The sequence below is a fragment of the Protopterus annectens genome, chromosome 5.part0 (assembly GCF_019279795.1).
Source record: "Protopterus annectens isolate FY-2018-M chromosome 5.part0, PAN1.0, whole genome shotgun sequence".
Taxonomy (NCBI): domain Eukaryota; kingdom Metazoa; phylum Chordata; order Ceratodontiformes; family Protopteridae; genus Protopterus; species Protopterus annectens.
Window position 1 is genome coordinate 353,400,188 of NC_056735.1, and position 27,934 is coordinate 353,428,121.

Below are 27,934 nucleotides of genomic sequence, written 5' to 3' on the forward strand. Positions count from 1 at the left end.
CTGTAACTAAACAGTATCAAGCTTATCAGAAGCAGGACCATAGCCTTGGATACTACCTGATGGACATGAAAAAAGTTGTGGGTGAGGTAATGTCAGTACCATGTGTTGCAGCACAACAAGGTAATACATACATATATCTCACACATACAGCAGCTGTCTTACTTGATGCACTGGTCACATTCTGAGTATGAGTACAAGAGAGGTAAAATCCCACCCCCTGTAAAGCACACAGACCTGACACCCACGTAAAAGTATGTACAGCCTGACACAATGACTGCTACAGTATTGCAATGGTGATCACAATAAGTTCACCTCCACGCCTCTCTGCTGTGGACACTGTGGCACCCACATCCACGATATATGGTGTGATGAATGCCTGGGAGCTGTCATGTATGCCTAGGTTTGCCAGAATTTCAAGTGAAAAATACACTCCAACCAACTCCAAAATGCAAAAAACACATCCAAACTGGAAACAAAGCTGAAAAAAATGAAAAACACATCAAGGTAGAATAAAAACTCTTTACTGGTGTTTCTCGGTTCCTCGGCTCAACAGCCTTTCAAGGCAGTCATTTTTACACCAAAAAAACACAACATATTTAAATGTACATCAATTAGGCTTGATAAGAGTCATTCAATTATGAAAGTGCTAAACAGTAAATGTAAACACATTAACCCTTCGCTATCTTGTCCATCTAAATCATAATACATCAATAACATTTGTATATATTAATGAATGAACCATGGTGTATAATAAAACATGCAAAAATGCACATCTTTTGATCATCTTCTGAATATCTTTTTACATCTTGTTAACATCTTTCTGCCATCTTTTTGATGTATTTTAATGCATAAATCCAAATTGTGTGACGCATGGGGATACATGAGAATATACACACATAATATACCTTGAAAAAATTATTAACATTAACACGTTCACTTATTAATTGCTAAATTGCATAAATGTATAAAAAAAAATATAAAATTTTGTGACCAAATAGCACATAAATGACATCCCTTGTGAGAGAGGAGAAACATTTAAAAAGAGAGAAATATCACGTTACATTGAAATAAGCCCTCTTACAACACTGAAACAAAACCAACTTCATTTACTAACAAATGTTGGTATAAAATTCTTGATTCAATCCTCTGGGGAATAATGTACCATAATTAATAATAAATTTAGGCTCTAATCTTAATAGTTCAGTCAAAAAGACATCACCCTGTCTGTTGAATGGTTTGGACAGAACACTAAAAAATAAACTGGAATCAAAACCAGCATGAACTGTCTGAAAGTGTTCAGATACAGGATTTTCCATCCTGCCATGTTTGATGTCACCCAAATGCTCCATTATATGATTTTTTTAACATTCTTTTCGTTTGCCCAACATACCATCTGATAGGGTCGCATCCACAGCCGATGATATAAACCACCCTACAGGACCTGCAATTAAATAACTCCATGGCCTTATTTTTTTTCCCATTTATGAGAGTTCCATCTATATTACGGACTCTCTTGCAGATTTTACAATGTCCACATGAATAACATCCCTTAAATCCCTGATTTTTCTTAACTCTTTGGGTGTTTAACAATTCTTTCAGATTAGAGAAATGACTATAAGAAAAATTGATTCTCCTGGGAAAGAAATTCTTTAGGGTTGGTTCATTCACAATTATAGGCAAAATCACTCCACAACCATCCTCAGACTTCTAGAAAACGGGGTATATTTAGTGACGAAAATTAATTTTTCATCATTATCTGCATTAAATACAGAACCAAAATTACCCCTACACATATGCAATGCACTGCCACTTGAACTATGTTTAAAAGGAACAGAATTCCCAAATGCCCTTTCTGCTTTATCAAGAACACTTTCAAAAATTCCTCTCTCACAGTGTGTTTTTTACAAGTATTATTGGAAATACGATTGTATTCTCCATGGAGTAATGCAGCCAGTAAGTGTGTGTGTGTGTGTGTGTGTGTGTGTGTGGGGGGGGGTGCATGCTGTTGGCTGATAAGAAATCATTAACTGCTCTCTCTTTAGTGAAAGACTCGAAGGTAACTTCCCTAAGTCAAGAAACTGAACTCTCTCCCTATCTATATTATAAGTAAATTCTAACCCAAGGTTATTTTTCTGGTTGAGATTGTCCACGAAGTCTTGGAACTCAGAAAGATCACCCCTACATATAAAAAATAAATCATCTATATATCTCCTGTAGATGATCACGTTACGTGAAAAATTCAGTATTATAAACAAACAGATTTCCAAAATGATTCATGAAGATTATAGCATAGTATGGGGCATATGATGCCCCATCACAGTGCTCTCTTTCTGTAGAAAATACTGCTTGTTAAATCTGAAACAGTTATGTGTCAAAGAAAACTCCAATAACTGTAATATAAAGCTTGTACGTGGACCCTCCCCCATCATCTTGCCAACTGCTTCCAAACCCCAAACATTTCTAATGCTCGTATAAAGGGCCTTCACATCCACTGTTGCTCAACAGTATCCAGTATTCCATTTCATACCTCTCACCAAATCACATAACTCTTTACCATTTTTTATATGAGAAGTAATCTTGCTCAAGTAGGCTTTTAACTGATGGCCCAAAAAAATGCCCACATTTTGCAAAAAAGAGCCCTTCCCTGATACTATTAGCCTACTCGGCGGATTGTGCAAATTCTTGTGTATTTGGGGTATAATTAAAAAAAAAGGCATCCATAGGGTTTTTCACAAAAGGTTTCTTGACATCCGAATGGGTAAAAAAACCCAAGCTTTCGCCCCTTTCCAATAAATCCAATAATTTACCACTGAAAGTGGAAACAAGTTCTTCCGACACCAAAGTATATACAGATTGATCCCTCAACAATTCTTCAGCCATGTTATTGTACTTGGCAATAGGTAAAATGACACAATTTCCACCTTTATCGGCTTGAGTGTACACATAATTTTTTATCATTTACATCTCTCAAGCTGTTAAGCACCAACCACTTACATTTATTTGAATTATATGTCCTGTATCTTTTTGTAAATCTATTGTATTCTAATTCTACCTCTCTATACAAGGCATTTTCAAATTGCTGCACAATTGCTGATAATTTCGGTGGAAAAAAGTCACTACAATGAGGGACCCGTGGAACTGTTAACCTACCATATCCTGTACAAAAACACACATCATGCCTGTTTGCATTCTCCTCTGCTTCCCCCACCAGAAGATCAGTCAACTCATCACAAAACTCATTGACATATAAAGACACATTCAAAAGTGAATCATCAGAACAAATACTCAAATTGTCCCCCTCATTTACAATATTAACCTCTTCATTAGCATTGTCATTAGGCACCCAATTTTGAAAAAAACACCTTTAAATGTAATTTCCTACAAAAATGACTTATTTCCAAAATGACATCAGCTAATGATGGAAAAAATGTAGGAACAAACTTAGTGCCCTTCAATAATAAAGCTTCAACATCATTGCTTACATTCAAACAGAAAGGTTCACAATATTTAAATCCATACGATCACTTTGAACAGCCCCATGTGCCACATACCTGGATAAAAAGCAAGCCTCATTGTTATTAGTTACAGAATTGACATTCAAATCGATACAAATGTCATTAATTCTTTCTTCTTCTATTGTTTCCACCTCCACCAAATGCATTCGTTCCCTGCCATTTCTGATCCCTTGTTTGGACTTGTGCCAAGGATGGTTGTTCTTCTACAGTGCCTTCATTCAAAATGGCCTCCTCGAATGAAAAATTCTTCTTTCCATTAGATGCTATCTCAGCCGAAGAAGCTGAAGAATCATGTAGTATGTGGGATCTGTTGCCATTACGAAAGCTTCTGGACCTTCCCCTTCTCGTTTTCCTTTGCCATGAGAAAATGGTGCCATTTTTATAGTCCCTTATATCATATTCTAATTTTCCCTCCTTCCGTGTAATCATAGCCTCCTCAACCTTGCTAACATGGCCTTGTATCTCTTTGATCCTGTTATTAAAAGACAAAACAGGAACGGATTTACTCAAACAATCTTGTAACTCTAAAATCTCCTCCTGCACATTAAAAAGACATCAAAAAGGTGGCAGAAAGATGTTAACAAGATGTAAAAAGATATTCAGAAGATGATCAAAAGATGTGCATTTTTGCATGTTTTATTATACACCATGGTTCATTCATTAATATATACAAATGTTATTGATGTATTATGATTTAGATGGACAAGATAGTGAAGGGTTAATGTGTTTACATTTACTGTTTAGCACTTTCATAACTGAATGAGTCTTATCAAGCCTAATTGATGTACATTTAAATATGTTGCGTTTTTTGGTGTAAAAATGACTTCCTTGAAAGGCTGCTGAGCCGAGGAACCGGAAAACACCAGTAGAGTTTTTATTCTACCTTGATGTGTTTTTTGTTTTTTCAGCTTTGTTTCCAGTTTGGATGTGTTTTTTGCGTTTGCCAGGAATTCCTCAGTGGCCAAGAGTGGTTGTTCCAGTGTAGGACCTCCACCAGTGTTGGCGCAATCCCTGGCTACATCTGCTGCACTTAGTCGTGCAGCATTCACCATGTCAGTTGCATGATGTCGAACCTGCTCATATGTCCTGCCCTGATGGCCAGTGGCATTCACATCCCAGACAAGGTCTGCCCACAGTCCGTGTTATGCCTCCCTCTGGATAGTAGGATGTGATGCTGCTGCTTTAGACCTTCAAGTATTAGTTCATTCTGTGCATCTGAGAAGGGTGCATGGCATCTACAGTGGATATAAAAAGTGCAGACACCCCTATTAAAATGCCAAGGTTTTTGTGATATAAAAAATGAGACCACAATAAATCATTTCAAAACTTTTCCCACCTTTGGAAGGGTGGCCTAATGGTTAAGGTGTTTGCCTTACAAACACAAGGTGCATGGTTTGAGTCTCACAAGGGATAATTGGCTAGGCTTAAAATGGCTTAAAAGGGCAGTTAGCTTAGTATGAACCTATGAACCTATGAACCTATTTAATGTGACCTATAACCTGTACAATTCAACTGAAAAACAAACCAATTTGTTAGGGGAAAAAATATAAAAAATAAAAAACGTACAATACGCTGGCTGCATAAGTGTGCACACCCTTAAACTAATACTTTGTTAAAGCGCCTTTTGATTTAATTACAGCATTCAGTCTTCTTGGGTACACACCTACCATCAATTAAAGAGACTCTGATTACCCCAAATAAAGTTCAGCTGTCCTAGTAGAATTTTCCTGACATTTACTCAGTTGTCTGCTACAGTAAAAGCCATGGTTCGCAGAGAGCTTACAAAGCATCAAAGGGATCTCACTGTTAAAAGGTATCAGTCAGGAGAAGGGTACAAAAAAAATTTCTACAGCATTGGATATACCATGGAACACAGTGAAAGGCAGTCATCAAAAAGTGGAGAAAATATGGGACAACAGTGACGTTGCAAAGAACTGGACGTCCCTCCAAAACTGATGAAAAGACAAGACAAAAACTGGTCAAGGAGGCTGCCAAGAGACCTACAGCAACACTGAAGGAGCTGCAGGAATTTCTGGCAAGTATTGGTTGTGTACTACATGTGACAACAATCTCCCATATTCTCCATATGTCTGGACTATGTGGGTAGGATTGCAAGATGGAAGCCTTTTCTTACACAGAAAAACATCCAGGCCCAGCTAAAATTTGCAAAACAATCCATCAAGTCTCCCAAAAGCATGTGGGAAAATGTGTTACGGTCTGATGAGACCAAGGTTGAACTTTTTGGCCACAATTCCAAAAGGTATGTTTGGCGCAAAAACAACACTTCGCATCACCAAAGGAACATCATCCCCACGGTGAAGCATGGTGGTGGCAATATCATACTTTGGGATTGCTTTTCTTCAGCTGGAACTGGGGCTTCAGTCAAGGTAGAAAGAATTATGAACAGTTCCAAATACCAGTCACTTTTGGCCCAAAACCTTCAGGCGTCTGCTAGCAAACTGAAGATGAGGAGGAATTTCACCTTTCAAACATGACAATGACCCCATGCATACATCCAAATCAACAAAGAATGGCTTCACCAGAAGAAAATTAAAGTTTTAGAATGGCCCAGCCAGATCCCAGACCTAAATCCAATAGAAAATCTGTAGGGTGACCTGAAGAGAGCTGTGCACAAGAGATGTCCTCACAATCTGATATGTTTAGAGCACTTCTACAAGGAACAGTGGGCAAATATTGCCAAGTCAAGATGTGCCACGCTAACAGACTCCTACCCAAGAAGACTGAATGTTGTAATTAAATCAAAAGGTGCTTCAACAAAGTATTAGTTTAAGGGTGTGCACACACAACAAAGTATTAGTTTAAGGGTGTGTACACTTATACAACCAGTGTATTGTACGTTTATTTTTTTATATTTTTCCCCCTAAAAGACTGGTTTGTTTTTCAATTGAATTGTACAGGTTATAGGTCACATTAAAGATAAGAAAAGTTTTTGAAATGATTTATTGTGGTCTCATTTTTTTATATCACCAGAAACTGGCATTTTAACAAGGATGTGGACACTTTTTATATCCACTGTATGGTACATTACTCCTGAAAGACAAAAGGGGAACACATTACAGGACCAGATACATGGACGTCCACTATGTAGAGATAGCAAGGACAAATGGCTGGCACTATCCACTGCTTGCTCACATGTCATACCCCACAGTGTTTAAACATACTGTGTGTGTGGATACAACTGAGATAGTAGCAATACTGAGGTATTTCCCTGTGTGCCATGAAAGATAATGCTGTATGATCATACACCCAACACTCCAGTCTACTGTAGTGTCTCTCCTAAGGACAACCACACAATAATATGTCATAAGACCAGTACCAGACAAACAGCAGTGTGTTATTACAACCACTATAAAGGGACAGTCCAACAAAATCAGTGTGTCACAATGACAAAAGAGAATGCACCCTTGATGTATTGTATGTCCCCTGTAAGTGTAAGAAAGCAGGACATCAATGACATGTCATTACCACAGGTCTAAGACAGGCATAATGCTGTAATCCCTATCCCCCATACCTTTATCCTCCCATCTGCATCCTGTTATACACCCAGTGCAGCTACATACCTGGTGGAGTGCAGTACTCCTCTGTTGAAATGTGCTTCTAGTAATGTTTCGCAAAGACGCTCTCTGTGTGAGGAAAGTCTCATACAGAATGGCTCCTTACAGCCAGCTGCTTGCATTTTTCACATGTTTCTCATCAGCAAGTGATTACCTCTAAACCAATCTGTGGATCTGAAATGCTAATTGCAATCAAAACAGCTGAACTGCACTATCATCGGCCAATGGCATGCAACCATAGATCAGGGCCCCTTTCTTAAATGTTGAGTTGGACATTACTGGGATGAGGAGACTACATTGTCACAGAGGGTAGGTCTGTAGCAGACACCTTTACATAGAGCTGTGTGTACCACAGGCTGCAGCTGCAGGTTATAGACACAGGCAGATGGTGTGAACACTATGGAGGACAACAAGCTGTTGGTGTAGCTGTGTCAGCATTGTCAACCATATTATAGAGGCAGAGCCAGAGTGATGGTACCCTTTACACTCCAATTAAGGCATGTGTTTAAAGTAAGTGCATCAAGCAACTGCATCAATAACAGTACTAGAGGACATACAGTTTGCTATACGGATATGTGAAGTGTGTCCCTACCTGCAGGCATCTGACTTTCAGTACCGAAAAGCAGTTATTTAATTTGCAATGCTTTGTGTGGTTAAAGAGTGCACGAGTCATTCATTAATTGCCGTCTTCACAATAATGTAATTGAAGTGTAGCACAACACTGGATTTGAACCCAGGACTGTGTGTCGCAAAATGTACTGCATGTAAGGTATTTAACAGACTGAGCTACTGAGTCATTGCTACAGCAAGTGTACTTGTAAGATATATGTGCACACATACAGGCTGTGACAAACATCTTCCATATGCATGCACATACTGATGGATGCAGATGTATTTCTGCACCAGGGTCCCAGTTGAACAAGTACTTTACTATTGATGCCTTCAGCAAGTTGCTGATAAAAGGGAACATTTATCTGCTATCACAGGTCTCACATCAATTAGCGTGTCTTTTGCTGTTTAGTGGTGTACTACTGCACCAGAGTCCAAGGTACCATCCCATTTCTTCCATTACATTTTATTCCAGTTTGTGTAGTGCAGTGCACAGCTCCGCTGAAACACGCCTAATGACTGCAATTGGCAATTACTATGTTTTGTTTAAACCACCTGTTTTAATTAAGAGTTGCGTGGCGGGTTAACGCAGTGTGCTGCAGGTGTGATGGGCTCGGGTTTGAGGTGTCTTAAAATGTTATAAACACAGTCATTATAGCTCTATTTAGCTGACCTTAGCAAAGCTGCTTGACATGGTGCGTCATGCAGCACAGCTCTAAAACAATATAAAGAAAAAAGGGGAGATAGGAAAATGGTGAAATGGGGGCAAGCAGGGTAAAAACAGTAAAAGTCAGGGAGGGATGTGCAGGAAGGGTGTAAGAAAGAACCATAGCTATCCATTTCTTGTACAGCAACAACTGTGCACTTTGACAGAATTTGTACAGAACTTTGAACTCTCCACCCCAGAGAGAGCGGTAAGGACAACATAACTGCATTGTGAAACCAATTGGACCAAATTACATGTGGCCAGTGGTCATGTGTGTGAAATGGAGAGCTATGTATGGGACAATTTTTTGGGAGACAGGTGCCCATTTTTAAACTGAGAGTGGAATGTTGAGAAAGGGACGTAGGTATGTGTGGGGGAGGTAAGTTGGGTAGGTGAAGATGCATTTGCAAACAGACAAGACAAACAAGACAAGGCAGTGTGTGACACATGAAGGGGTGAACACCTTGGAAAGGGAGGGTTTTGTAGAATCTAAGTCCCATGTGCCTCCAGACAGCAGCAATATGACTCACATCCCCACGCATGGGACTGTCAGCACTGCTCCTTCACTGCCCACAGGGTGGCAGTGCTGGAGGTTGGACACAGGGGTGAGGCTCCCCCACCAAGTCAGCCAGCAAGCCCTCAAACTGGCAGTGCTGGAGGCTGGGCACTGGGGCAAGGCTGCCCCACCAGGTCAGCCAGCATGCCCTCAAACCAGCGCAGGTGGTAGTCAAACCCATGGTAGACTACCCTGTCCACAAAGACCGGCAGCACATCCTGGGTGACAACACCCCTCCCACTACCACTCCCACAGGGGGCTGGGCCCTGTCCTGTAGGGCGGTACTACTAGATGCCGTAGGTAGTGCAGAGGCAGCAGAGGGGACCCAGTGCCATGGCTAGTTGAGGCAAGGTAGGGGGATCAGGTGGACCTGGCCTACCTTGACGTGCTGTGGTAACTGAGGTACAGCAATTAGTTGAGGTTAGTTATAAACAAAGCATTGTTAGTATTAACAGCATGTAACATCATTTTAATAAACCATTAGGCAATATACTAACCATTATGACAATTTCTCAAGCTTTGTACTAATGATTTATGATGGAAAGGTATGGAATAAAAAATATATAATACAATATTTACTACAAAAATATACCTTTTGTCTTTTAGGCCTTATTTGATGTTTATTACTACACATATGGCATATGCTTGAATGTATCTGTTTAACTGTAACTAGGGTGTGGCTAAAATAGGCCTACCTGTAAAACAAATTCATACATATATATGTAAATAATTTAAAAAGTTAACATTTCATCCCTCATTCAAGTACAATAGGCACTGCAATGAAATGTGGAATGCCTTACCTACCTTTACTCTGCATCTCCTATTGTTCCTTCTCTCCATGCAGTACTCCAGCTAAAGGGACAGAGAACAAAAAGCAGCTACAGTCAGGGATAACACATAATGAAACATGTTTCTGTGCATTACAAACTGTCAAGGAAATTATACTAAGAAAAGTACTGTTGTGTAAGTTACACTTCCATAACAATGTCTGAATTCGTTTTTTTCTCAAAATGTTTTAATTTTTCAAATACAGTTGAATAAATTCCATAGCATTTGTATATAACATCTTAAATAACTATGCACACTATTTACATCAGTCTGACACTATAACAGAGCTCAATATATACAATTACTTTATAGGTATAACAATCCAGTTATCAGACTGTATCTGTTCAGTTATTGTAAAGTGTCAATTAATGATAAGATTTTTTTCATGGATTGCTAATAAATGGCTTAGGATGAATCCTTAATGCTTTAAATTTAATTTCCAATAATGCTGTTGTTTTCAGTAGGTTGTAGAAGTCTTCCAAAGTTGGTATTGTGTTTGTATTCCATCTTCTTGTTATACACTTCCTTGAGATTGCAAGTATTGTCCAAACTAGATACATATTTGACTAATTCAAATGAGGATCTTCGTACACATTTAATAATACTAGAGCTTTAGATAAGGTAAACGATTCATTAAATAAAACTTGTAAAAAGTTTTTAATACCATTCCAAAATGGCTTAATTTTAACACAGTCAAAAACATGTGATTCCAATCTGCATTGTGTATTTGCTCACACCTCCAACATATTCTCCTTGTGGAAGAAGTAATTTTTGTAATTCTATCTGCAGTTACGAATGCTCTGTGCAAGCATTTCCAATTAAAAACTTTTCAGTATTGTGTAAAGGATGTATGTTTTATTGATAATAAAATATTTGATTTAATTTCTTCAGTTAGCTGTAATAGGTTCATAGGTAAGTACTAGGCTATCTGCCCGAGGACATCTATAAGCCTAGCCAGAATGTGTTGGCTTTCGCCACTCCCTTAGATTAGATCCCTGTGCCTCGGTCCAGCAGAGCCATTAGTTCCCTGTGCCACTGTCCAGCAGAGCCACTGCAGTGATCCCCGGAGTAAATGTTCTGTTTCCCATCCACTCGTCAAGGTTTCTCTTTAAGAGTGTCAGTGAGGGGCTCTGCCTAATGTAGATTGGAATCCTGTTCCAAAGCAAGGGGAGTCTCTGGAACAGGAATCTATCCCCCCAGCACGTTCTATTTATCGTTGTGGTGAGGTTTAGATCCCTAGAGCATGTGGCTCTTGGGGATTTGTTTTTTTTTTTTTTTTTTAGGTGGAGCATGTCCATCAATTTTGGGTTGGACATGGCCTTGTATGTCAGGCAGAGATCACCTCTGAGTAAGTGGTATGCAACTGAGTACAGCTGGAGTTTCTTCAGTCGGGCTACACAGGGCATCTATTTGAGGCCAGTAATCCTCTTGGTGAGGTACTTCTGTGGTCTTTCCAGCTGTTGCAGGTGTCTTGTAAGGTACATCCCAAATGGGGCGTTGTACTCTATGATGGGTCTGATGAGTGATGAGTAGAAGGGCACAATAACCTCTTTTGTTCTAGATGCGAACCCTTTTGTGATTAGGTGGGCCACATAGAAGGATTTTCTAACCACCTTGGCAATATGACTATCAGAGGAGAGATTACTATTTACTTGGGTCCCCAGATCCCTTATTACATTTTCTGTATTTAGGGGACTACCACGTATGTGGTAGTTCGCGGGTACTTTGTTTTTTCCAAAGGGGATGACTATGCACTTTTTGGCATTTAGCTTGAGTCCATGATTTTGACACCAGGTATCCGTCTCATTGAGACCCTTCTGGAGGATGTCTGCATCAGCTAGAGAGTCAGCTATGGCCCCCAGTTTGCAGTCGTCTGCGAACTTGGTCAGCCATAGTCCTCCTGTGCTTGCCTGTACCTCTGAGAAATATATACCGACAGTACTGCTGTGTACACTTACCATAAATGTAGATGTTTGATTGTATTCATTGTTGCAGTCATCACAATTGGGTTATCGGCTTGCAGTAGCTCTCAGTCGGCCTGATTAACAAAGTCTTGGGTCCTGTGTCGGTTGCTGTCTTATCTTCCATGACGTCAGGTAGTCAGGGGTATAAAGCATGCAGCCGACACCATTTTATCAGTTTTTCTTGCCCCAGATGTCAGGTGCCCCCATAATGGGAAGCAATTATTTACAAGGTTACACCTCCAACAAAAAGCAAATACACCAAAAAGCTTTAAGCATGGTAAACAAGAAAAGAGATATAGACAATAGAAGTCAGGGGGCTGGAGGGAGGGTAACCAGGACTGCAACAGTGAATACACTTGAACATCTACGTTTATGGTAAGTGTACAGAACTGTACTATGTTCTTCGTGTTTCACTGTTGCAGTCATCACATTTGGGTAGATTCCCAAAGCTAAGGATGGGAAGAGGGAATTAGATAGCATAAGGACCAGCTATAAGGCCCTGCAGGACTGTAGTGGCAAAGCCAGCTCTGGATTTAGAAAAAAATTGGTAAGTGGTAATGCTTGGTGAAGGTATGTACAGAACTCAAGGTAGTAGCTTCTAGGATGTCTCTGGTAGGGACACCTCTGAAAATGGCTGTAGAGGTAGATGCAGCCCTGGCTAAATGTGGTCTTATCCCCTGTGGGGTAGGTTTTCCATGGTGCTTATAGCAGAAATGAATGCAATGGGCAATCCACTTATAAATGGTTTGCTTTGACATAGCTTTCCCCTCTGCCCTAAAGCAAATGCAACCAGCAGCTGTTCAGATTTCCTGAGAGGTTTAGTCCTGCCCAAGTAAAATCTAAGATGTCTATGCACCTCCAAGGGGTGCAGTATTCGTTCCCCTTTGTTCTGTGAATTAGAAAAAAAAGTTGGCAAATGAATGGACTGATTAAGGGCCACACTGGATACCACACTGGGCATGAAGGAGGGATTGATCCTGAGGGACACCCTATCCACATGAAAGATAATGAAAGGCTCCACAGACACCATTCTTGCTGTTTTCCAAGAAAGGAGTTTCAACTCTGCACTTGTCACTGGGTAGAGTGAGCTTTTCCAATACAAAGTTAAGGTCCCAGGCTGGAGTAGGGGCTCTCCTGGGTGGTCTTAAGTTTTTGGCCCCTCTGCGGAATTGCTTCAGAAGAGGGGTGGTTCTGTATTGTAATGAGCTGAAAAGGCTGAGGCATGAATTTTGATGAAGGAAAAGGAAAGGCCCTTTTGAAGCATTTTAGTTAAGTATTGAAGAATCTGAGGTAAATTGGGCGCTGCTGTGCCCATCCCATGAGTTTGGCTCCAGGAACAGAATCTTTTCCATTTTTCAGCATAGGATTTTCTAGTAATAGGCCTCCTTGCCTCCAGAATGACATCCATCACTTGCTTACTGAGGGATGGGAATGGTGAGATCAGGTAATTAGCCAGACTGCCAAGTTCAGGGTTTGAAGCTGTGGGTGCAGAATCTGGCCTTCCTGCTGAGACAGCAGAACAGGGGTCTGAGACAGGTGCCATGGTGCCAGCAGTGACACACTGTGCAAGAGGGGGTACCAGTTTTGGTGTGGCCAGTCTGGTGCAATCAGTATTGTCCTTGGTTTGTCCTGTTTGATCTTTAGTAGTACCTTGAAGGGGAGAGACAAAGGGGGAAAGGCATAAACTGATAGTTTTTCCAGGTGAATGCCCTGCATCCACTTTCTAAGCTTGTCTGTGGGGAGTCCTTGTGCAGAATTTGTCCAATTGATAGTTCTGGGGGGAGGCAAATAGATCTATCTCTGGGCTCCCCCATTTGTTTCTCAACATGTTGATTATCTTTGGTTCCAGTTTCCACTCGTGTGGGTCCATGAGATTTCTGTTTAGGTCATCTGCCAGTGTATTTAACTTTCTTGGCAGGAATTGAGTCTGTAGGTGCACTTTCCACTCACATGGGGTCCATGAGATTTATTGCTTAGGTCATCTGCCAGTGTATTTAGCTTTCCTGGCAGGAATTGAGATTGTATGTGCACTTGGTAGCTCAAGGCTGTCTTCCACAGAGCCACAGCTCGCCTGCAGAGAGGGTATAAGTGGGTTCCCCCCTGCTTGCTTATGTACCACATAACAGTGGTGTTGTCCGTCTTTACCAATAATTGTCCTGGAAGAATGTGGTCCTTGAAGGCTGTCAGAGCATTCTGTACATATAACATTTCTTTTTGACTGATATGCAGGTGCATTTGACTTGGGTTCCATTTGCCCTGAACGCACTTCCCTGCCCAGTGAGCCCCCCATGCATAGTCTGATGCATCTGTTGTTAGGGTTTGGGCGGCATGGGGTAGAGTGAATGGCAGTCCCTTGTTGTGGTGGCAGGCCTCTGCCCACCAAAGGAACTCTATCTGTAGACAAGGTATGATAGGAATCATTGATTCTAGATCCTGAGAATGTTGACACCGTAGGCTTTTTAGATACCATTGTAGTTTCCTCATATGCAGTTTTGCATATGGAATTAGAAGAATGCAGGAGGCCATGAACCCCAAGGCTTGCAGTATTTGTCTTGCAGATAGCAGGGTCTTTGTGGCCATAAGTTTGAAGTAAGCTGTGAAATGAACTTGTTTCTCTGGTGTGAGGGAAGCCATCTGAGAAGTTGTGTTCAAGCTTGCTCCCAGGAATACAATTTGTTGCCAGGGTACCAGATGTAATTTATTTTCGTTTATGGTGTATCCCAAAGAAGTTAGCACTTTTTGTACAAACGCCAGATGATTCAATAGTATGCCCTGGCTTTCTGCCTGAATTAGACAATCGTCCAGGTATGGGTATATTTGAATATTTATTTGCCTGCAAAAAGCAATGACTTGAGCTAGGCACTTTGTGAATACGCTGGGTGCAGTAAATAAGCCAAAGGGCAGTGCAGAGAACTGATAATGCATGAAGCCTGCTTTGAAGTGTAGGTATCTTCTGCAAGATTTCCTATTGGGATGTGCAGGTAGGCTTCCTTTAAATCCAGTGTTGTCAACCAGTCATCCTTGCCTAGCATAGGAAGCAACTGGTGAAGAGTTAGCATCTTGAATTTTGGGATCACCAAAAAAGTGTTTAGGATTGAGAGATTCAGGATAGGTTACCAGGAGTTGTCTTTTCTGGGCACCAGAAAAAGTGTTGAGTAGAAACCTTGTCCCCTTTCCTCTTCTGGGACTGTTTGAATAGCCCTTATATTTAAGAGAGAGAGAACTTGCTTTTGAGCCTCTGCCCACTGATTTAGGGGTATATCTGACCAACCGTTTTGGGGTTGGTAAAGTGCGGAAGTGAAATCTGTATCCCTGGGAAACTATATATAAAACCCATTTGTCTTAGGCAATGAGTTCCCAGTTTTTTGCCTGCAGAGCAATCTTTCCTACTAAATGAGCAGTCAGTTGAGAAGGGATTGGAAGTTTTAAAGTTAAATTATTGAGACAGTTTACCATAAGGGAGGGGGGTCTTACTACTCCCTGCTTTGGACGTGGGAGCCCCCCCACTGCTTAGTCCTGTGCGTACCTTGGGACTGAAGCCTGAGTGTTCTGCTGGGTCTGGGTTTGGACTGAGAAGGCCTGGAAGAGGCAGGAACGGACCAATTCTTAGAGGGCCAATGCCTACTAAATCTTGGAGGCTGCACTTGCAGGAAATCTTTAACAGTTTGCAAAGATTTAGCCTTTTCCTCCATCTTTTTAAGTACTTCTTCTGCTTTGTTGCCAAACAGGTGGTCCTGGTTTAAGGGAGCATCCAACTGTTTAGCTTTAACATGATCTGGCAAAGATTGCTCCTTAAGCCAGTCATGCCTTCTAAGTACAGACCCAGTAACAGCAGCCCTGCAAGATGCCTCTAGTGAATCAAAACCAGATTGCAAAGTATGTTTTCTAACTTGTTCAGCAGAATGCATTAAATCCTGTAAATCCTTATTTTCAGCACAGTCAGGAATCAATATAATTTTCTGTATAAGCAATCCAATAATGTGCTGCTGATACTTTTAACATATGAAACTGGCAATTTAGGACCCTAATGGCCAAGGTTGCAGAAGTGTATACCTTCTTACCCCATCTATCCAGTGCCCTGGAATCTATCAGAGGGGGTAGGATTTTTGGCAGTTGTAGCCTTTATGCCCTTGGGTCCCTGTAAAATGGTCTCGGGATCCATAGTAGAATTTTAAAAAGGAACTTGTGAGAGTCAGGAACCCTGTAATATCTATCTGGTTTTCTGGGAGCAGGAGGTAAGGAGTCAGGGGCCAAGCTAGACTCCGTAAAGGTATCATCAACAATGTCCAGTACAGAGGGGATAGCTAAAGGCCTGTGTTGGGGCAGGAGTAAGAAATCCCTAAGCCTCTTTTTAAAATCAGAGTAATCCTGGCTTTCCCAGCGGAAATGCTCCCTAAGAGTATGCAAGGTTTCACTAAAAGAGAAATCCTCTGGAGGGGAAGCAGAGGGAATTGAGTCCTCTGCATCAGAATCCTCATAGGCAGATAAGGGTAAGTCCTGGTCATCGGAAGAAATAGAAATTTCAGAATCCTGATCAGAAGAATCATAGCCAAATTCAGTCCTACGTCTCTTAAAGGGGGAAGGTTGACTTCCTCTGATTAAAGTAATAAGGTCTTTAGCCATTATTATCATTTGTTTTTAGGCAAAGAGGCCTGACCATGCGGTCTGGGTGTCAGTTTTCTAGGCATGGATCGTGTTTTAGGCCTTGAAGAAGAAGATGGTGTTGGTTTAATATGCAAGTCAGTAGGCCTGAATACTCCCTCAGAAGCCAGTGCCTGCACAGCGGCTCCAGACCCATCTAAGTAGAGACATCCGCAGGTTCCACAGTTGAAGCATCTCGCAGCATACCGGACTCCGAATGAGTCTTCACTAGAGGCCTGTGAATCTGAAGTAGCAGGTATCAGGGTCTGCAAAAGCACCTCACTGAGTACCAGCCAACTGCCAACTAGCTTAGAAGCATCGTTGGCAGCTTTGGACCTAGGCGGCCTGTCTCTGTCTTTATCTTTTTGTTTTTTCGGAATGTCGGTAGTCGAGTGGCTTACTGAAGCCATATCTGGATAACTGAACCGAGTACCAAAATATTTAGAAGTGTAAATATACCGACGATGAACAGTTCGTTGTTTAAATAAGGCACAAAACCGACAGCGAGGTACGTCGTAGTCAGAGCCTAGGCAAGGAATACAGTATGAATGAAAATCTTTATGAGGTATTTGCTTTCCACAAAACATACAGTTATTGACTTTTACTGACATCGGTTAAGAGCAAGAAAAAGTTTCCCCAGTTTACTTAGCTTTAGTTAAAGACTTCAGTTCTGAAACTCGAAAACGAAAATTTCAGGAGTCGGCAGACCGGCACTTGCGAACTGCTTCGGGCACTGCACATCAAGAAAGACTGATAAAATGGCGTCGGCTGCATGCTTTATACCCCTGACTACCTGACATCATGGAAGATGAGACAGCAACCGACACAGGACCCAAGACTTTGTTAATCAGGCCGACTGAGGGCTACTGCAAGCAGATAACCCAAATGTGATGACTGCAACGGTGAAACACGAAGAACATCAGTAGGGGTCCCTGGACTGAGCCCTGGGGGATGTCACTTGTAACTGGTTTACAGTTGGACCTAGAGCCTGCAACTCTCACCGTGTGGGTTCTATCCATGAGCCAACTGGCAACCCATCTCATGATGTATGGGTTTATTTTCAGGCTGGTGAGCTTGTCTATAATACCAGAATGGGGAATGGGGTTGAAAGCCTTCGCGAGGTCTCGGTAGGCTGTGTGGACCTCCTTTCCCTCATCTAAAGCCTTGGTAACTGTCTCAAAGAAGTCCACCAGGTTTAGGAGGCATGATCTGCCCTTAATGAAGCCAAACTGGGTAGGGTCCAATGTTTGAAGGTTCCCAATGTCTCTGTTAATGAATTCCATGATGATGCACTCCATAGCCTTGCAGACCAGGCTAGTCAGGCTTATAGGGCGATAGTTCCCGGTGTCCATTGTGGCTCCATCTTTGTGGAGCAGGATAACTGTTGCTGTGCGCCACTCTATGGGTATGTAGCCTGTAGAGAGGCTGAGTTTGAACAGTGTGTTTAGGTGAGGGGTTAGTTCATTTTGGAGCTCGTGTAAGACATAGCCTGGGGCACCGTCTGGTCCCATTGAGGCTGTATTTTTGGCTTAGGATAGGGCTGTTTTAACCTTATGTGTCAGTGATTGCTGGGGCTCTACATTCTTCTGGTATGGTTATGGGCCCATTAAGGGGTGAAGTTTGCACTAAACCTATCTGCCAGAATGTTGGCAATATCAATCGATTCAGTGTATTTTGTGCCATTCTGCACTAACTCAGAGCAGATCTGGGAGTTTCCACTTAGGTTCTTGACATAGCTAAAGAACGCTTTGTCATTATCTTTGGAGTCCTTGCCAATTTTTCTTTCGAAGCTAGCCTTGGAAGATCTTATGAGGGGTCACAGTTTCTTGCTGATACTGATCAGGGATGTCTTTCCTTCTTGGGATTTTACTATTTTCTGCACTAGTTTCCTCCTTCTATTGTATAGCTTGTTTATGGCAGGGGTCCACCAGACTGGTTTCCTTTTCTTGGAGGAGTGAGGCTTGGTTTTGCTTAGGATATAATGATCCATGCATTCTTGCAGGTGTTCATACAGTGCCTTTGTAAGGGATTCAGCAGCTTAGACAGCGTTGTCCTTTAGCATGGGGGCTGTTAACCTTTCCACCTCGGTCTTAAGTAACGTAAAGTTTGCTTTTGAAAGGGTTTTCATGGTGATTTCCTTGATTGGGGGTGGGGGTGGAATGTGGATATCCAGAGTGATTAGTCTATGGTCTGATCTAACCAGCGAGGGTTTGACCTCCAGTGTAGAACATCGGACACTCATGTTGGTGATGACCAGGTCCAATATGCTGTCACCTCTAGTGGGGGTGTTGACCAGTTGATCCAGGGCATTTGAGTTTATAAATTCTAGGAAGCGTTGGGCAAGGGAGTTAGTACTTGAATAGTTCTCCCAGTTAATGTTTGGGTAATTGAAATCACCCAATATTAGGGTGTTTGGTAGGACCTTCATATTTTCCAGTGTCTCCAGAAATGTGGAATGGGGGTCCTGGGTCATGGTGGGCGATCTGTAGCAAGCTACAAATTGAATTGCAGTTTTGCCTATTGTTAGTTGCACATAGATGATCTCTGAGGCATTGTGCTGTGCCATTAACCTGGTGGTGTGGGTATCCTTGATGAATATGGATACACCCCCATCTTTTGTGTTTCAGTCTGGGTTCTGTGGCCGAAAAGTATGGTACGAGTTATAGCCTGGCAGTGCTGGGGTGCTCTCTGTTGCCTTAAACCAGGTTTCTGTTACTGCACAGATATTGATGTTCTCCATACTGTGGAGTGCCTCGAGTGCATGCATTTTGAGGTTTAGACTTCTGGCGTTGAGTAGCATTACCCTCAGTTTTTGATTACTTGTGCTATTTACGGTGGTGGGTTTGTCTTTTGAGCCTTGCCTAAAAAAGGCACTATGGGGGTGGCAAAAGCCTTGGCAAGTATTCGAAAGCCTAAGGGTGACAGGTGCAAGCCATCTCTTGCGAAGCAACATGGCTTATCGAGCATGTCATCCCAGGTGGACAGATACTGGATCCCCTTCAAATGGCACCAGAAACTTAGCCAATTGTTGAAATTAATCATTTTTTCTTTATACTGTGGCATCATTCTTGGTGAGGGCAGGATGCTACTCAGGGTCAAGGTCATACCAGCCTGGGCTATGTGATCAGAGAGCTCTTCCATGTCCCTTTTCATGCAATCCAGGGAGGTACGTCTCACATCATTCACACCAATATGGACAATGACAGAGTCGTATTTGTACTTGTTCTGGAGTGAGCTGAGTGCTTTTGTTATGTGGCGGATCCAGGCTTCCGATAGGCAGCTAACTGTAACCTTCTCCTTGTCCAACCTAGTTAGTGGGACATCGCCTATTACTAGTGTGTTGGGTATGTTATTTTGCCTTAAGGGCTGTGATTGTGTGGCACACTGATTATGTGAAATGTGTTTCATGGTTTGTGATGGGGTGTGGAGGTTGCTTGGGTGACTGCTTTGGAGGTTTCTGTTGCTTTTGCAAATTTGTATTTAGAGCCTCCAAGTATGTTTTCGTGTATTTGTGTGTATAATTTGCCGGTGTTGGTTTAATAGGTCTATGTGAGACTGGTGGTGTGTTACAAGTATTTTCCTTCTCCTCTTGACTGTCAGTTCCAGTCTTGGGATGAGACAGCTTTGCCTCCCGTTTGGCTATATAATTGCATCTCTCACATATATTAGTGTTTGGTGGTAGGAGGAGAGGGTTGTCTGTGTACATGAGGCAGTTGTCACATTGCCTCAAAATGCCCAGATTCTCCCGCTGGACTGGAGTACACCTGAAACTGCCGTTTGGACATGCCTGAATAGGTAAAGTGAGCTGTTTTACTTAGCTGGTAGTGACGAATAGAGAGCCTTGTCCTTCTGGACAGTATAGGGGGTCTAGTGCTAGGTTTAATTAGTGCTTGCTATGGGTTTTGAGCAAGTGCTGGGCTGTGAAATTAATGCTTTGAGTGCTTAAGTTGAAAGTTTGTCTAGTTCCAAGGGAAAAATTGAAGAGTAGACTTTCTGGAGCCGGGAATAGTTTAACCCTAGCTAACTGGCACTGCCCGGTGAGCAAAACCTCGTAAATGCAGTTTTTATAGCGGGGAAATGAAAGAGATAGAAATTAGCCCAAAATGGCCAATAAACTACTAACTTCTGCGCTACAGCAAACAAGATCACGACGAGTGTCCTTTTGTTATATAATTCCAATATGAGGATTTGGGTGTTGTTTTATAATTTATCAATGTTGTTGTTGTCTTTCGGCTTTTCCCGGTGAGGGGTCGCCACAGCGGAACTCCAGTCCGCTAATGATTAGCAGTAGATTTTGACGAACACCGAGGTGTCAGCTCGACGTCCAACCTTCAACGAAGGCACATCCATTTACGCATGTCTTTCGAATGCCCATCCAACCGCGGGGAGGACATGCAGACTCCACACAGAAGGCACTCCCCGCACTCCAGCCAAGACTCGAACTGGAGAACCTCTTGCTGTAAGGCAACAACGCTACCGCTGCACCACCGTGGAAGTCCCTGTTTTATAATTTATCCATATCTTGTAAAATTTCAAAATACTATATCCCATGTCATAATCATTATATATGATTTCATATAGGTATTTCATAAGTTTAGGTATTTCTTTAAATGAAGAATTACTAATTATTCTGCATAAATCTTGCGAATACGTCAGAATGCTTTGCATAGTTAGCCAGTCTTGTTGTGGAATTTTGTATGTTGTTTCTATTGTTTGCATATCCAGAACGTTTAGTTCTTTGATACAGTGAAACCAACAAACAAATCCCTTCTGTTGCCGGGAATTAATTATTTCTCTATATATTTTATGTGGATAGCTCTTTGTAACTATGAATAGTGCTAAAAGATCAAACCAGATTTTTAAATCTATATTTGCATTTATAATTTTCCTAAATAAGTCAATGTAATAATCATGAGTTTTAGCGGGCTTAGTTATGTTATATTGCATAACAATACATAACTTGTGCTGTGGCAAATTTTATCTGTTACTTGAATTTTTTTTTTTTATAACTCAAATTCATTTATTGATATTACAGTTAGTAATTATTTCCAATTTGCAGAATAATTTGGACTTATCCAATCTGAGACTGTTTTAGATATTGATGCTTTTATATATGTTTCTATTTCAGGAAAGTTTAATCCTCCCTGTTTCCACGGTCTGATGTGATGTATTAAAGCTATTCCGTTTCTTTTGGGAAACCATAAAAATTTTATTAGGCATGAGCATTCCTTCTTGTAGCAGTTGTATTGCCAAAGCTATATATATAGAATCTTGGATAGTAAAACCATTTTTATTAACTGTAGTCTATCTTCAAATATTAATATTATTTTGTTCCACTTTTCCAGAGATTTTAATTGTATTGATATTATTGTAGTTTTTTTTAGACTAATTCATTATTATCCTTGCAGAACTCAATTCCTAGATATTTTAAGGTAGATTCTTGTTTCCCTATAATGTGATTCCCCTTAGTCTGCATTTTTTTTATTTAAAAATAAAAATTTTGATTTACTGAAATGGAATCCTGAAGTCCTGTAACATGTGTCAATTAAAATATCGAATTCTTCTAACGTCTCTTTTGTATTGGATAATAATAATACGTCATCAGCAAAGAGCATTACTTTAGAAGTGTATTGTTCATAAACATCTACTCCTTTGGTTTTTGTATTGTTACTTATTGAATCTGCCAATATTTCAATAGCCAAAGCAAACAGAATCGGTGACATGGGACATCCTTGTTTAGTACCCTTTGTTATATGTATGGATTCAGAGGTGAAATGACCTAGCTTAACATACACCAAATTATTTGTATATATATTCTTTAGTAGATGGACAAAGGAAATTCAAATAACACCAGAATTTTGAATAAATAGTCCCAATTTAGGGAATCAAAGGCATTCTGTATATCTAAGCCAATTATGAGTGTTTATTTTCTTTATTAATGTAATCTACAAGAGAAATTATCATTTTAATATTGTCGTATGTGTCTATGATATATAAATCCAATTTGATCATTATTTATTGTTTTGGACAGTAGTATTTTCATTCTGTTAGTTAATGTTGTCATAAATATCTTATAGTCATTTAATAATGAAATATTTCTATATGACGTACAGAGGTTTGGGGATTTGTTTTCCTTTAGGATTGGTGTGCTTAAGGAATAACTCCAAGAGGGTGGTATTAAAGCTTGTGACTGAATTTCCAATAGAGTTTTATGGCGGAGGGATAGTATACTGCTCAGACAAGCTCCACGTGGGTTTACAGAGTGGTCCTAGCAGCAGGGAACTCAGAAAAGCGACTACCTTCTGGATTTAAGTATCTTTGCTTTTTTTCACTTAAAATAGCTTCTGTAGCTTACCTTGAACTAGCCTGAACTGTTTTTTAACTGATTGCTGCATTATTTTAAAATCTGCACTTAAAGTTACATTTAGTCGAATTTGATCAAAAGTTTGCTTGTTTGTTTGTTTAATTTAACTGTAGAGGCTGCCCACTAAAGTGTGCTAGCCTGTGTAACTTATTTATCACTGTTTCTGCATTTTTCTGTGTGTTTCTACTAAAAAAACAAAAAAAATAATCCTTGTTTTCCTGCCTTCCTCGACTAGTTTAGACCAGTTTACAGGCATTGCTGTATTCTGGGCTGTGGTGTAGTTCCTGTGTTGTCCATTACCTTACTTGGATAGAAGGAAGTTTCTTTGCTCACCAGTGGGAGTGGGGAGCCTTGAGCAGCCTACCTGTCCTTGGGGGAAGTGACCTCAGCACAAGAAGCTGTAGTAATTGGTTGTTTGGGACCATTTCCAGCTCTTTTGTAGTTCACTGTTTAAAATCCGCCTCTGGGCGTTTTTTTCTGGCTATACTGCTCAGACAAGCTCCGCGTGGGTTTACAGAGTGGTCCTAGCAGCAGGGAACTCAGAAAAGCAACTACCTTCTGGATTTAAGTATCTTTGCTTTTTTTCACTTAAAATAGCTTCTGTAGCTTACCTTGAACTAGCCTGAACTGTTTTTTAACTGATTGCTGCATTATTTTAAAATCTGCACTTAAAGTTACATTTAGTCGAATTTGATCGAAAGTTTGCTTGTTTGTTTGTTTAATTTAACTGTGGAGGCTGCCCGCTAAAGTGTGCTAGCCTGTGTAACTTATTTATCACTGTTTCTGCATTTTTCTGTGTGTTTCTACTAAAAAAAACAAAAAAATAATCCTTGTTTTCCCGCCTTCCTCGACTAGTTTAGACCAGTTTACAGGCATTGCTGTATTCTGGGCTGTGGTGTAGTTCCTGTGTTGTCCATTACCTTACTTGGATAGAAGGAAGTTTCTTTGCTCACCAGTGGGAGTGGGGAGCCTTGAGCAGCCTACCTGTCCTTGGGGGAAGTGACCTCAGCACAAGAAGCTGTAGCAATTGGTTGTTTGGGACCATTTCCAGCTCTTTTGTAGTTCACTGTTTAAAATCCGCGTCTGCACGGCTTTGCACGGTCGTGCACATAGCGCAGTGCCGGTTAAACAAGGTTAAACTTTTTCTGGCTCCGCCAAGTCTGTTCTTCAAATTTTCCCTTCAGGAAGCGCTACTCTTAGTAAAACCAGACTACTCACTGTATTATAAGCCTAGCACTTGTTCTCAATACTTCTCTACTAAGTAATCACTCTCGTACTAAATAAAGCACTACATCTACTTACCACCCCTGTGAATACCCACTTCCCTTAAAGGTATACCACTCCCTTATAATGTTCTAGCATGTCGAGTGGTAGATTACTGGCGTCGTCTCCAGTTCAGCTGGTCAATCTGGGCATCTTGAGACAATGCTACAATTGTCTCATGTACACAGACAACCCTCTCCTCCTCCCAACAAACACAAATACATGTGAGAGATGCAACTATATAGCCAAACTGGAGGCTGAACTCTCTCAACTCAGGGCTGGCATGACCAGACAGGAGGAGATGGCAACCACACACACACAACAATCCCAGTCCCACATAGACCCACCACAACTGCAAACCAAACACATAAAAACACAAAGACATACTCGGAGGCTCTAATAAAAACTTACCAAAACAACAGAGGCTCCCAAAGCAGACATCCAAAAATCCACCACCTCAAAACAAAACACATGCAACACATACTTCAATAAATCAGTGTGTCGACCAATCACAGCCCTTAAGGCCAAACACCTTGCCTGATACACTAGTAATAGGTGACTCCATAGTCAGACACACTGATGTCCCACTGACCAGACTGAACAAGGGGAAGGTGACTGTGAGCTGTCTATCGGGAGCTAGGATCCGCCACATAACACACGCACTCAGGTCACTCCAAAGCAAGTACAAATATGACTCCGTCATTGTCCATGCTAGTGTGAATGACCTGAGACGTACCTCCCTGGACTACATGAAAAGAGACCTAGAGGAGCTCTCCGATTATGTAGTCCAGGCTGGTATGACCCTGACACTGAGCACCATCTTGCCCTCACCAAGAATGATACCACAATACAAAGACAAGATGATCAGCTTTAACAATTGGCTCAAGTACTGGTGTCATTCTAAGGGGATCCAATTTCTGTCTGCCTGGGATGATATGTTGGACAAGCCACGCTGCTTCGCAAGGGATGGCTTACACCTGTCACCACTGGGCTTCCGGATATTGGCTAAGGCTCTTGCCAACCCCATAGTGCCTTTTTTAGGCAAGGCTCAAAAGACAAACCCACCTCCTTAGAAAACAAAAATGGAAAAAAACTAAGGGTAATGCTGCTCAACGCCAGAAGTCTAAACATCAAGATGCAGGCACTTGATGCACTCCTCAGCATGGAGAACATCGACGTCTGTGCAGTAACTGAAACCTGGTTCAAGGCTCCTGAGAGCACCCCAGCGCTACCAGGCTATACCTCGTATCATGCTTTACGGCCCCAAAACCCGGGCCGAACCACAAAGGGAGGGGGAGTGTCCATATTCATAAAGGACACCCACACCTCCAGGTTGGTAGCAACACATGAAGCATCAGAGACCATACAGGTGCAACTAACCATAGGCAAAACTGCTATACAACTGGTAGCATGTTACAGACCACCCTCCCAATCTCAAGAACCCCACTCAGCCTTCCTAAAGACATTGGAGGATATGAATGTATAACAAAATACCATCATACTGGGAGACTTCAACTACCCAAACATTGATTGGGTACATTATTCTAGCCCTAATACCCTAGCCCAAAGGTTCCTGGAATTCATAAATTCAAATGCACTGGAACAACTAGTCACCTCTCCCACTAGGGGAGATAATATACTAGACCTGATCATCACAAACATGGGGTCAAAATGCTCCACACAGAAAGTATACCCCTCACTAGTGAGATCTGACCACAAACTAATCACCCTGGATATACATATCCCACCTTCACCCCCAGCACAAAAGACCACAGTGAAAAACTTCTCAAAAGCAGACTTCACTCTTCTTAAGACTGAGATGGTATCCTTTAAGCCCACTGTGCCAGTGGATACCACATCCCACAATGCCGGATCCTTCACAAATGCTTTCTATGGACATCTCCAAGAATGCATGGATCATGCAATCCCAAACAAATCCAAGTCCCTCTCCACCAAAAGTAAGCGTCCTGTCTGGTGGACCTCAGCCATAAACAAAAGAAGGAAGCTGCTGCACGTCAGAGCGAAATCTCATGAAGGGAAGACATCTCTGATCATCATTAGCAGAAAACTACGTTCTCTCATAAAAACATCCAAGGCAAACTTTGAGAGAAAAATCGCTAAGGACACTAAAGATAACCACAAAGCCTTCTTCAGCTATGTTAGAAACCTGGGCGGAAACCCTCAGATATGCTCAGAGTTGGTTCACAACAACAAAAAATACACTGAAACCACAGATATTGCTAACATTCTGGCTGACAGGTTCAGTGCAAATTTCTCGCCTCCTTCACCCCCAAAAGAAGAAATACTTATCCCAGCTGAATGTAATCTCCCTGTCATCTCAGATGTCCAAGTGAGATCCGCCCTAAACAAAGCAAAAAACACAGCATCAATGGGACCTGACGGTATCCCAGGGTGCGTGTTACGTGAACTCCAAGAGGAGCTAAACCCACACATAAAAATGCTATTTAACCTTAGCCTTACTTCGGGATATGTACCTGAACACTGGCGTACAGCAACAGTGGTCCCACTCCACAAGGGGGGTGCCTCTACAGACCCTGGAAAATACCGCCCCATAAGCTTGACTAGCCTGGTCTGCAAAGCTATGGAAAGAATCATTATGGAACTCATAAACGGAGACATAGGGAACCTACAGACGCTTGACCCCACCCAGTTCAGCTTTGTAAAGGGCAGATCCTGCCTTTTAAACCTGGTTGACTTTTTCAAAACAGTCACTAGAGCCATTGATGAGGGCAAAGCTGTCCATACAGCATACCTGGACTTGGCTAAGGCCTTCGACACAATACCCCACTCAGGCATCATAGATAAGCCACGTATTCCTATGAGGAACAACATTTGGTTTATCTTCATTTTCAAACTTGGGCTACAAACAACTTATGGACATTTACGTATTATGGACAATGATATGTTGATATGATATGTTGTGGAATTTGTTAGACCATGTTTTACAATGTATATTGTTCATGAAAACTATCTGGTGTAAATGTCACGAAATATTGTAGTCTTTTTACAATTTTGAAGAAATTTATTGTTGTTGTTATCACTTTAGGAATACTGGTTTATACACAAGTGATATATTTTTTCACAAATTCCCCTTTTTTTGGGATTGCTAATAGGAGGTGATGTTTGAATACTGTGAGATAGATATATTAAAATCTCTAACAGCATTTTTCATGAACACCACAATATTATGTGATGAAGTTCACATGAATATATAATATTGATCTCTATTATATATATTGGACATCATGTTATCATTATCCTGAAATATATTATTTTTTTATCATATAAGGGGTGAATTACACATACAGAAAAATATTTTTGATCCTAGGATCATTTGTGTAACAACATAGACCAATCTCATTGTCAATATATGCTTCTTAGGGAAAGCTTTACAGGTGTACATTAACATCTAACTTTGTTTTCTGGAACACTAGTACTACATAGCTTGCATCGATACAGGGTTGAATTATCATCATAATTGGTTTATTTATTTTGGTATACTTAGTTTTATCTACCGAAACTTTGTTTTCCATTTTTGCATGGGATTTTTGACATTCTCTTTGGGTTCTGCCTCTGGTCACTCTATCTATATAAATTTGGAACCATTAAATATTGAGTTCTAGGACAACCTATATTAGTATTCAATATGGATTTGGACAAAATGTTAGATGGGTTGTGTGCTGATAGGGAGGATATTGGTGTTTTTGGATTGGACCAAATCCCAAGCAACAACCCAAATCAACCTAATTCTAACACTACTGATGGTTGTGAATTGGCCTTTCGTAATCTGGAAAGAGGTTTGAAAGGATTAAGGGCTAATATATGGCATTTGATACTCTTCAGAGCCTATTTACACAAAAATATGGCCCCCAGAGGCCTACGTATAAAATTA

The 27,934-nt window shown here is 41.1% G+C and overlaps 1 long non-coding RNA gene across 1 annotated transcript in view; it reads right to left on the bottom strand.

Annotated features, from left to right (window-relative positions):
- Positions 1 to 2,303: 2,303 nt before the first annotated feature.
- The window catches only part of LOC122802627, a 58,447-nt gene continuing 32,816 nt past the window's right edge, over positions 2,304 to 27,934 (bottom strand). The window contains exons 2-3 of the long non-coding RNA XR_006364967.1: positions 9,766 to 9,813; positions 2,304 to 3,987 (exon numbers count right to left, since the gene is read on the bottom strand). This is a non-coding gene — a long non-coding RNA (uncharacterized LOC122802627). The remainder of the gene's footprint in view (positions 3,988 to 9,765; positions 9,814 to 27,934) is intronic.